Source organism: the organism of the source record quoted next, unplaced genomic scaffold, assembly GCF_019419815.1.
Source record: "Pyrus x bretschneideri cultivar Hongxiangsu unplaced genomic scaffold, Pyrus_bretschneideri_v1 Contig11, whole genome shotgun sequence".
Lineage (NCBI taxonomy): Eukaryota > Viridiplantae > Streptophyta > Magnoliopsida > Rosales > Rosaceae > Pyrus > Pyrus x bretschneideri.
The window spans coordinates 8,783,790-8,792,668 of NW_025999402.1; the positions used below are offsets into that span (position 1 = coordinate 8,783,790).

The following is an 8,879-nucleotide window of genomic DNA, read 5'->3' on the forward strand; positions in this document are numbered from 1 at the left end:
CACCAGGGAATCTGCCAACTGAAGGTGGCAATTTGAAGACGGTGACAGAATCATAAATAAGTTTACATTTGATGACAATATTGTAACTAAAATTAAAGTTTGGAGGCAATCAAAGTATCATAAACACTTAAGTTGAAGTTTTTCAGAAACAATATTGTTTCTTATTAAATTACATTTCTATCCCATATTTTTACATTTCTGCCTCATATTTTTTATTCATATTTTGTTTTAATTAGAGGGTTAAACTAGTAATTTTATAGAATTTTGGTTGACAATGAGTATTTTATTAATTAGTAGAGGTAAAGCTTTGCTTCTATTAGAAAAATGATATAATATGGTCTCCTAAAATGTGATATATGTAGTTTAAAGTAGTGTTTTATTAATCAGTAGATGCAGAAGTTGTTTCTCATCTCATCATGATGCAGACTGACTTCACATTCAAAGGTTATCAGGTAACGTCTAGTGTTTGCTGTGAGTCCAAAGCTGAAAGCTCAAATCGTTTGACGTCTATAACTTTAACAGTAGTGGAAAGCAGGCAGCTGTTCTTTTTGCACAGAACCTGGGCGTCATGCAGGTGGAAATGCAGGGCGGGGGATGCACTGGTGGTCATCAATGCATTGCAGAAGGACACGGCGGCTCTAGGAAATGGTCAGTTTGGGAATATTTTGCAGGATGCAAGTCACATGTTAAAATCCTTTCTGAGGTTGAAGGCTACGTTTGGTCCGGGTGAGACAAATAAGGTTGTACATCGGCTCGTAAGATTGGGCTTATCGTTGGATGCTCAAGTTTCTTTGAAGAACATTCAGATGTAATTTTAGATTTGCTTTTAGAGGATAGTATTCCTTCTTAATTTTAGAGGTGCAAGACGCTCTTTTTCCTTTGAATCGGATTGAAAGCCCCGACAAGATTTTTATCGAGGTCCATTGTAAGCACCTTATCCTCGTTGTGTGTACAGTTCCTTTCTCATTAATGGAATATCGTACCTTCTTCAAAAAAAAAAAAAAAAAAAAAACAGTAATGGAAAGCAATCATGTCTTTTACATCTTTGTGCGTATTCAATTTCAATTGATTATCTTCTTAAACAATTAACTATCTAATTCATTAATGTCATCGTGTTTATAATTAAATAATTAAATGAAATGTTGACATACATCTAACAGTTATAGCCATTAAAATTTTAATTTCTGCACCAATTAGATATATCTCCTATTAATCTCGTCTATTCAGCTTTCGACCTTTCGTGTCATCCAAAAAAAAATTGCATATATTTTGTGACAAATCTCTATAAACCCTAAACATGTGACAAGTATTTGTAACTCGTTCTGCCTGTGTACCTGTGACAGCAAGCCTCCGTAAACCCTAAACACGTGGCCAATTCTAAATGAAAAACTAGCTACTTGTCCGCTCGCATGCAGCATACAGTACGTAAGTATTTCTGTACACACAAATAATCCAATTCAAAAAAGGGAGACTCAAATAATCCAATTCAAAAACACACTAAAAATTAAGCACGGGAAAATAAAAAAAAATAAAAAAAGGAACATAGACAGCACATAACTTCAAGCTTAAGGAGTTGAAACAATTATACAGGTGTAGGTTGACCGTAGAACACATGTTCATCGAGGATTGTGTTCTACAGCAACAGCCAAGCAATTGTTTTACACATGTCTATATCCTCAATGCCTTGCCTTCCTAAAAAAATTACACAAAAAATTTTGCTTGCTAATAAAAGGATCAGATTTGGCCCTAATTAGGGTTTTAATCAAGTCGTGGACATGGAGAAGGAAGATAGGAGGGAAATAAGAGAGGAGGAGGAGGAGGAGGAGATAGCATGGGGCCGTCGAGAAAAGGTTGCATGAAAGGGAAGGGAGGGCCGGAGAATGCTTTGTGTAGCTTTAAGCGGAGTGAGGCAGCGGACGTGGGGGAAATGGGTGGCGGAGATTCGAGATCCGAATCGAGCAGCTAGGCTTTGGCTAGGGACTTTCAACACTTCGACGGGGGCAGCACTTGCTTATGATGAAGCAGCTAGAAAGCTCTACGGCTCCTCCACCAAGCTCAATTTGCCGGACGACCACCACCCCCCGTCCTCATCGTTGTCATCTGCTAATTCGACCTCTTCAATCAGTAAGTCTACCACTGAGTCTGGGAACTCTGAGGGGTTCGAGTAGTGGCAGTAGAATCAGTAGTGGTGATGGTGTGAAGCTTCCTTGGCTTCATTGATGGTTGGAGGTTGGAGTGTTGGAGATGATTTGTGGGAGAGTGGCAGTGGAGGTGGTAGTAGTGGTACCACTGTTGTGTGTTGAGTAATTGGGGCGCAGTTTGTGGAGAAAAGGATTTCATAGAGATGAATGACATGGGAGATATGATGGGGTTGGGAGGTGATGAGTTCATAAATTGGGATGCTTTGGAAGCTCCATTATGGAACTAATTAATTAGCTAGTAGAGTTTGTAAAGGGGCACATATGTCATAGACTAGTAATAACTTGTGTACACAAGAGTTCAAATCTTCTATGCCTAAAATTCTTTGTGGCCTCTTCATGCTTGATTTACTTGAGTGGCACATGTACGTCTTTTTAACTTAATTTATGTTTAGTTTTTTTTTTTTATTGAAAAGATAAATTGAAGGGTTTACATTAGTAGGTGATGCTTAAATGAATTATCATGTGTCAACAAATGAAATAGGTGACAGAGACCACAAAAATTTTTTGGTGCATAAGATTTAAACTCATATAGGCAGCTTTATATGGTCTCGTAGAGAGCCACTTTTGTTTCTTTAAATGTTTTTTGGTTGGGTTATGATTTTCATCTATTTCCTCGTTGATGTTAGTGGAACAAAATATGATGTGCATATCGTTTATTAATTTATTTTTCTGCTATTTTTTTCCAAAGCTTCTTTCTTAATTTTTGGTTGTCAAATCAAATTATTGAAGAAAAATTAATGACAAAAATTAACAAGAGTATGTGAGAGGTAAAAAGGGTGCTTGAGAAATAAAAAAAGATAAGTGAATAGCACTACCCTCGCAAAATTACAATATTATTCAACTTAATTGAAGTTTGACATATATCTAATTGCTTTAAAATGCTAAAAAGATTATATTTTAAAACATCACGTTGTATCACTTCTCTAATAAATATAAAATTTGTATTTGTGAGCACTTTACCAAAGAGGTAATACATTGTGGTATATGACCTCGATGACATTATTTAACTTTGCTACTTGTAGCCTTATAGGCCAAGAAAGTTGTAAATAATTTGTGGCCAAAAAGGATGAGTACAGCGCCCAATCAAACAGCACTTCTCAGGCTAGGAAAGTTGTAAATAACGTGGGGCTAACAATTGTTTATAGTTTGTGACCAAACCCACGTCTCAAAAAAGGCGAGTGATATAGACTTATAGCTTAAGTAATTAAGAACGTTTATTCATATAATCATGTACATTCAAAAGTTATACATTGAAGTTAAGCTATAAGCCCCAAAGATACTAAGTTTATCCATTTTATCTTGGACAATATGTTATAAAACTCGTTTCTCTTGATTCTCTCATATGAAATATTATTAGCGTAGATCCATAGAACTATTGATTTTTAGGCCATAATAACACTTTGCGTGACCAAAATAGTTTGTGTGTGTAAACAGAGATGGACATAGATCTATGTGCCGGATCTTCTAGATCATGGTGGTTCGACTCATTTCAGGGCGGTGGATGAGTTTGAGTCCCGTCATGGAGACTACTTGCCTCCCCAGTGTTTTCTTTGTACTAGATTTCACATATTCAATGTTTTTCATAGAAAAAAATAATAATTATCGGATTAAACTAGCAAACACATTCATTCTCAAACATAAAAGTAAGAAGAAAAAAAATTTATTTGTTGTTTTTATTTAAAAAAAACAATTATTTAAGAATAGTTTTGTAAAATGTTACTAAACGAGCCCTAACATCCGGCCATAAAAATTTATATAAAAGATACTTTGGATGCGGTTCCTAATTCCAAACATTCTTTGACCAAAATCTTAACGGTATTTAAAGTTTGATCAAAGTCTATTGACTTTGTATACCTCATTATATTACTAGTAATATTTATATTGTTATAGTTTTGACATCAATTGTTTGATATTTTATGAGATTTATAATCCTATAAATTTAAAATCCCTCTTTATAATAATATTAGAAACGGCTACAATAAAAATAAAAAAAATTCAAACATTTTGTTTGCATACATGGATAAAAACTATGAAACAATAAGAAATAATAAATGGCAAAAATATGTATCCGTAGTGTTAAAAAAATTGGTACATTTTACAAAAAAAAATTGGTACATTTCACATATAACAAAGTGGTACATTAATAAAGAAGAACGGGTATATTATAAATAAATTAGGGTACAAATAAAAGATTAAAAAATTATGAGTACAAATGAAATTTTAAAAAATATGGGCGCAAAAAGAAATTAATACATGGGTACAAATTAAAACTAAAAAGAAAATACTACAGATTTAAAAAAGGTTGCAAATTAAGGGGGGTGTAGTCAAACTAAGATTTTAAAGGATTTTAAAAGTGATAAATTTGATAGAATTTAAGAGGATTAAAGACTCTTACAAAATTCATATGGATTTTTAAAGAATTTGAATAGATTGTGGTGGATTGTGGTGGAAGGATTTGAAATCCTAGGGGGTGAGGTTGGATTCTTTTTAGTCTTGGTTATATATACTTTTGGCTCTCAAATCCCATAAAATCCACAACTTATTGAAATCCTCCAAAATCTTAATTTTTTTAATACACTTGGATTTGGATGGATTTTAAAATCCTTTAAAATCTTTTAATTGACTGCACCTAGATTTTAAAGGATTCTAAAATCCTTTAATTGACTACACCTAGATTTGAATGGATTTCAAAATCTTTTAAAATCTTTTAATTGACTACACTAGGATTTTAAAGTCTTTTAAAATCCTCTCAAATCCTAGTTTGACTACACCCCCCCCCTAAAAGTGGGTACAAACTATAAATATAAATATATGATATAAAGTTTAGCCATAAAACATAAATATACCATATGTAATTTTTCTATCATTGATTAATTATACAATGTCACGTGACGGTAAACATAAGGGCACAAAAATAAATTAATACATGGGTACAAATTAAAACTGAAAAGAAAATTGGCACAAATTAAAAATGGTTTAAAAATTAAAAATGGGACAAACTAAAAATAAAAATATATGATAAAAAATTTAGCCATAAATATAAATATACTAATTGTAACATTTTTAACACTAAAGGAATATATTTAAAAAAAATTATTATTGAAATTATTAATGATAATGCTATTAACACCCAAGGACCTTGATCAAAAATTGAAAAGGAATAAGGTTTTAGTCAATGGCGTAGCAAAAGAAGGGATAAGAGCCTAATTTCTCCTTTATATAATTTGCCGAAAACAAAAAGGAAGAGGAGAACCTTGGTAGCCCTAGAAATTGGGTGTGTACAATGGCGCTTATTATCAAATGAGTAGTGCTAAGTAGATCAATTTTTTAGACCATATTTGCAAACCATGTGACGTGTTATCAATAGAAAATAAACACATTAATCAATACTGAAGTAATAATCTAATCATCAACAACCACAACATAAGATTTACAAAATATGATTTATATTGATGATTTTCCTTGCATTATCCTTGTCAGATACCCAACCTACATGCCCACTCAAAAGCAAACTGAAAACCCAGCATTCCATCAAATTTCTTTAGCTTTTTAGCTAAAATGGTCTTTGAGATTGACATAACTTCCCACTTTCGTTCCTGATAATGAAAATCGATAGAAGTAGTCCATGAGTTTGTCCACCATAATCATTTTGATCATTCCGTGAAAAACCTGTCAATATAAATTGTCTCGTGAACGACCACGTGACCAGCTTTTTAAGGGTATTTTTGTGAAACCAACCCCTCAACTTATATTGACAGATTTTTCCCAAAACAAAATAACTTACGGTGGATAAATTTAGAGATCACTTCTATCTATTTTCAATATTAAGACTAAAGTAAGAAATTATGTAAATCTCATAAATTATTTTGGCTAACGCCAATATCTTTTATTAGTTGATTGAAGTGCAGGCTGAAGGCTTATCAAAGTTGCAATTCACATATCTCAGTAATAGTTTTCCCCATATCATTAATTAATGTATACCCAAAAGTTTTCTTTTCTACTTAATTCTTGCGTGTTTAGTGTTAAAAGCAACAATCATTTGCGCAAACCTAATTCACCTGTTTTTCCTTTATAATCAAAATCCTCGACCAAAAACCTGAAGTCAGACACTTCTTTCCCAACTAAACATACAAAAAAGGCTAATTACGCAACTGCATGTAGTCCAAATGTCCAATATCCCAGTGATAGAGTGTTGAGTTTCTACCAATACGTTCTAGATTCGAAACTCTCTCCTTCTTAAATTATTTTGATAATATCGAATTATTCCTCCTCCCCTTAATAATAATATTTTTTTAAAATGGCTAATTATGCAGCTAGGCAATTGGATTTTTGACAACTTGGTGCAAACAGAAAACATTGTTTCCTTAACATGTCAAACAAAACCACAAAGAACTTGTGTAACTCAACTGGTTAATAATGTTTGTCCTCACACGCGAGATTTTGTGTTCAATATTCAAATCACCCTCCCCACTATTGCTTATATCTAGAAAAAGAAAGAATGTCACCGAGAACATAAATATGGTAGAGTATGAGTTAAAATTGAGTAAGATTGTGACACTTGTCATAAGAGTAGGAGCTGTATTAGTTAGTTAGTTGAGATTGTTTGTAAAGATAACCACTGTATCTTGTATTACTTGTTCATTAAGAAAAGATACACAAAGCCACATATTCTTCCTTTTTCTTCTTCTCTCTGTACTAAAACTGTTTTTCCTTTTACATACATCAAGATCTTCATCTGATATAGGTTAACATAGTATCAGAGCCAGGTTAGTGGCTGAAAGATTCAATCAAGAATCAGGCTGGATTATGGGGAAAGTTTTAGTCTTGTAGTTAAACCAACTACAGTTAGACTTGTAGTGGCCTTTGCAGCATATTTTGGTTGGAATCTGAGACAATTCGATGTCAAGAATGCATTTCTACATGGCATTCTTCAAGAAGCTGTATATATGGCTCAGCCACCTAGGTTTGTGGATCCAAATCATTCTACATTGGTCTGCAAACTTCAAAAATCATTATATGGTTTAAAACAAGCTCCTAGAGCTTGGAATGAGATATTCACCACATTTCTCCCTAAACTGGGGTTTAAGAACATACTCTGATTCCTCTATCTTTGTACACAAGTGGATTCTAGTATTGTGGTACTTCTATTGTATGTTGATGATATTATCATTACAGGCAATGCAACTAGTGCAATTCAAGAATTTAGTCAGGCTCTCACAGCTGAATTTGAGATAAAGGACATAGGTCCATTGCACTAATTTCTGGGTATTCAAATTTCCAAGACCAAAAATGGTTTATTCTTGTCATAGACTAAATATGTGCAGGATCTATTGTCTAAAACAGAAATGGTTAAGTCCAAATCTTGTGATACTCCTTGCTTACCTATAATAGATTGCTTGAAGATGATAGTCAGCCTTATGGGAATCGAACTTTGTACAGAAGCATTGTTGGGGCATTGCAATATTTACCTTTAGCAGACTTGATATTGCATTCTTTGTGCATCAGGTCTACAAGTTTATGCAAAATCCAATGGTTGCACACTTTACTGTTGTGAAGAGAATTTTGAGATACTTACAAGGTACTATGCACTTGGAAAGTACCTACACCAAAGGAGATTTAAATTTAAAAGCATTCAATGATGCTGATTATGTAGGAGATCCCAATGACAGAAGGTCAACCACTTGTTTGGTAGTGTTTCTTGGTTCTAATCCCATTTCCTGGTCTTCCAAGAAACAACAAACTGTTTCCCGGTCATCAACTGAGGTTGAGTATCATGCATTGTCAACCACTTCTACATAAATTGATTGGATTAAGCAGCTTCTTGTGTTTATGCAAGTTCCTGTAACTTCAGCTCCAATGTTATTTTGTGAAAACATGTCAGCTATTGCCCTCTCATTCAATCCAGTTCAACATCAAAATACAAAGTATATATACTGAAATAGATGTGCACTTTGTTAGGGAAAGAGTGGCCAAACAACAACTATTTGTGCAATTTGTATCTTCAAAAGAACAATTTGCAGATATACTTACCAAAGGGTTGAGTGCTCCTTTATTTCAAAGTTCAAACTCATTGTAACGATCTCATGCTTAGTTCATCAAAGCATGAAATTGAGGGGGATGTTAGAGTATGAGTTAGATTGTGACACTTGTCATAAGATTAGGAGCTATGTTATTTAGTTAGTTGAGATTGGTTTGTATAAATAACAACTCTACCTTCTATTACTTGCACAATAAGAATAGATATACAAAGCTACATATTCTTCCTTCTTCTTCTTCTCTATACCGAAACTGTTCTTCCTTTTACATCAAGATCTTCATCTGATATAGGTTAACAAAATACAAGTTCCCACGATCTAGCCATCAATTTAAGGAGTTACTGGAAAAGTTATCCCAAGAATATGAAGTACTGAAAACTGGCAAATAATATCAACAAAGTTCTATTACAATATGAATCTATACTGCATCTTGGGATCTAGAAAATTAATTATTTACGACGACATGAATTTATACTCTTACCTTTGTACTTGTTGGGAATTTAAGGGCCTGAAAAGATTGGTTTATGGTTATAGTACTTTGGGAATCTGTGGAACCTGGCCAGTTGGCTGCTTGTCTAATTATGCCATGCACGTGAAGGGTTTGTTGCAGAGGAAGCTGGGGACAATATTGTAGCAAATTTTA

At 33.5% G+C, this 8,879-nt stretch overlaps 1 pseudogene; it reads left to right on the top strand.

Moving 5' to 3' along the window:
- The first annotated feature begins 1,563 nt into the window (after positions 1-1,563).
- On the top strand, positions 1,564-2,700 carry LOC125472125 (annotated as a pseudogene).
- The last annotated feature ends 6,179 nt before the right edge of the window (positions 2,701-8,879 follow it).